The sequence below is a fragment of the Galeopterus variegatus genome, unplaced genomic scaffold (assembly GCF_000696425.1).
Source record: "Galeopterus variegatus unplaced genomic scaffold, G_variegatus-3.0.2 Scaffold4015, whole genome shotgun sequence".
NCBI lineage: Eukaryota > Metazoa > Chordata > Mammalia > Dermoptera > Cynocephalidae > Galeopterus > Galeopterus variegatus.
The window spans coordinates 124,303-128,193 of record NW_007730126.1 but is presented as its reverse complement, the minus strand read 5'-3'; positions in this window follow the sequence as shown (position 1 = coordinate 128,193).

Here is a 3,891-nt window from a genome sequence, read left to right as displayed (position 1 = left end):
GGGGGGGGTCGGGGGGGGGGGGGGGTGTCAGTTCCTGAGTGGGAGGGGGAGGGGAGAGGAGGAGGAGGGTGTGTCGCCCATGCCTGGTCCCTGGGGACAAGCTGAGCTGGGATCAGCTTTTCCTACTCCTCAAAAGGTGCTGTTTGGACTAACTGTAACCCTGGAACAACAGAAGTGAGTTCTTAAAATCCCTTAGAGATGCCGCCAGTGCTGTCTTAGATTTGTCAAACCAAAGACCCCAATTTCAGGCTTAGAAAATCCTGTGCCTAAACTCAGAAGTACTCAGGTGCAACTCCCTCTTATTTGACAGAGGCCAGGTGCAGCCATTTTCGGAGACATTGTTGGTCTCCAGGTCCTGGGCGAATCCTGAAGGAAATGGGGTGGGGGTGGGGTAAGGCACTCAGCAGGGCTTTCACGATCCAGAAAATATCCGAAAGTTTGTCCCAAGGTCTTTGTCATATTCACAGCTATATTCCTGGTGGCCACTGTGCCTGGCATGTGGCAGGTCCTCAATGAATATCCACTTGAATGAATAAATGAATGAATGAGCAAACAAATGAGATGACTCTTCAGAGATTTTGAAGACAGAGAAGGATTTTTTTTGGGCTGGAAGAGGAGAAGGCATTTTCAGCAGAAGGGACAGTAGGTGCAAAAGCAAAAAAAAAGGAGAGAGAAAAACAATAAAGAAATATAAAATATGATGATAGGACCAAATATATCAGTTGTGAGAATAATTGTAAATGGATTATTATATTTATCATAGTCACTAAAAATTGTGTTTTCAAAAACTATGTAACAACTTTGGAAAATGCCAACAATGAAAAAAGCAAGTTACTGATCTGTAAATACATATGATTCTAGTTTTGTGATAAAAATTTAAAAACATATGCACTTAGAGAAAAAAAAAAGAGAACACCCCAAATGTTTACTGTGGTTATCTATAAGGTGGTGGGTTTATGTGTGATTTTTATTTTGTTTTTACTTTTCTGTATTTTTTCCAAATTTTATACAGTAAAATATGGATTACTTTTACAATTACAAAAAGTAGTGGTAAAAAAGACGTTCGATGGGGTGGCATGGGGGTGTCTGGTTTGAGGAGAGTTGCGGTTGGAGCCATGCTATGAGGGCCAGAAAGTTTGAATCCAGTGGTGGGGAAGCCGGCAAACCTGTCTGTTCCATGGCTCTCTTCCCTTTCTTCCAGGGCCTCAGCAAGTGGAGCGTGCAATCACGGCCCGATCGCACCTCGCCTGGGTCCTGCTGAGACTTCCCTTTTGGTTTCCTGACCCCAGTTTCTTCCATCCCCCAGGGTTCCCCCTGATCCCCCAAGGCCATCAGGTTAGAGCTCTCCTTCCTTAGCATGGCGTTAACACCCCTCAAGAGCTGGCTGCCTGGTCAGCCCTTGGCCCAAACACTCTGTGCTCTCCAGTCTCATCAAATTCCTATTGCGCCCTGAATATGCCATGTGCTTTTTCTGGGAGAGGGGAAGGGGGTATAGTTTAAAATGTTGAAAATACCCTGTACCAGCCAGCCACAAAATAAAAAGAAAATAAAATATGTGTTTATTTTGTCCAGGCAGTAAAATAACATTTTTCCTTTTTTGCAAAAGTTAACTACCAGCACATTCCAGATCCTTAAATAACAGATTCACACACACACACACACACACAGACACACACACACACACACGATCATATACAGTATATAATACTTCATCTTATATTTTAAAATACATGTTTATATTTTGTTCTCAAAAGTGTGCAGAAAAGGCTGGCTGGTTAGCTCAGTTGGTTAGACTACAGCCTTGTTAACACCAAGGTTTGGATCCCTGTACTGACCATCTGCCCCCCTCTCTCCACCAAAAAGAGTGTGCATATAGATCATGGTTACAAATAAACCTTTGTCATCCAAAGTGAAAATTCCAGATGGAAGAAAGGTTTGAATGGGGAAGATCTTGAGAAATCTGTTAACGCCTTTCACTTTTGCAGACAAGAAAAGGGCCTCATTATAAGGTTCTAAGGACATTCCCTTTCTGAAAATGTACATTTACACCTGTCTTTCCTCTGCATCCCCATTTCTGACCTTTGACCATGTTCCATAGGGCAGGCAGGGCCTGAGAAGGAGGGTGGGCTACCTGGGGGCTGCAGGCAGAGCTGACTCCAGACCCCATCTCTGAGCCACCAAGCTCAGTCCCTGTGTGCCCAGAGGCAGATCATGCTAGGACTGTTGACAAGACAAGAGAGGAATACACTCGAAAGGTTCTAAAATTCCCAAAGCAGTAACAAAATCAGACCCACATGAAAGTAGAGAGAAAACTTGCAAACCCTAAGAGGGTATTCAGGTTGAGGAGCCTATGCAGTGGTGACTGCCTAGTTCTGAGGAGGTTTGGGGGAGAGCCAGCACACAATGCAAGCCCAGAGTATTTCGGAGACAGCCTCCTTGCTCCCAACAACAAGCTGCAAATGGGCACCTGTGTGTCCCAGTCCCCCGCAGCACTCAAGGCTGTCAGGATGGCCCAGCTGAGCCATGGCCAAGATTCCCGTTCAAGCAGAGCGTACTCCATGTGGGTCATGGGGACAGCCCAGCATTTGACATTTGCACACACTCCACCTGAAGCCAGCCCACCCACATTGTCCCCCCCCCGCCACCTCCTCAACACATCTTGACTTTCCACCAAACTCCTCAACAGTCAAGATTCAGCTTAAATGTCACCAACTGTGTGAAGCCACCCTTGCTGTCCCCACCCCAGACTCAGTGTTTCTTCTCCACCCTATAGCACCTTATGTGACAGCAGGAAAGATGGCTGTAATCATGCAAAGGTGTCCCTCACTGTTAGAGCGAGAGCCCCTCTAAAGCCATGTGTCACCTCAGTGGCTCCAGAGTCCAGGGTATGACACACAGTAGCTACATAATATGTGCTTACTGAATGGAGGGATGGATAAATGAATGAAAGAATGAATGACGGATTTTAAATAAACATATGGGAAGTCAGATCTGTCTTTTGAGTTAACCCCTTCACCCAGGAGGACAGCTTGAGGAAGTGTGGCCCAAGGTAAGAGGAATATTCTAGTCTGAATTAGATATAGTACTAATCTGACCTAAGATGGAAAAATGTGGAATATATAAAGCATATGTACTTCACAGGACCTGGTTTTCCAAAGTCTTGCAGTTTCAAATATTGACCTTGCAAGGACAGGAAATTTCCCTCAGGCTGTAAGTCTCTGTTGCAAGATAAGGATTGTGGCACAGCAAGGTTGCTGGCTCAAAGACAGACTAGTTACTGATTGTTATGTAAAGATACTGAGAAATTGCTGTAAGAAGGAATGTTTGCTAAGATCAAACTGTTGTTGATAGGACCACTTAATTGCCTTACTGGAATGTCAATTGGCTTGTTTCACTGAAAGTTACCAGCCTATATTGTTAAACTATAACCCGACCTTTGTTATCTTCCTGTAACTTACTGGTCTGGAAAATAAATGCAGGAAGAGAACCCCAATTCGACGTTAATTTCCCAAGGAAGGGTTGGCTCTTGCTTGAGCATCCCAAAGGGAGATTAACCACTTCGGGGCCTCAGTAGAGATGGGCTTTGAGTAATCCTTTGCGTCTCTGTCACCCAGGGGAAGTGGGGTGACAAATCCATGGGGGGGGGGGCGAAGCAACACAAAGCAACAGAAAAAGAGGGTAGGTTTGAAATAGATTTATTCAGAGAATAAGATTTTAGAACTAATTGGCTATTGAGGTGATAGAGAAGAATAAGTCAAACTTCAAGGTTTCTGTCTTGGGAGATTGAGCTGCTGACATCGTTATCTGGAAATGAGGGGGGTGAGCAGTTGTTTTTTTTTTCCTTTTAGTCTTTTTTCGTGACCGGCAACGGATCGCAACCCTCAGTGTCGC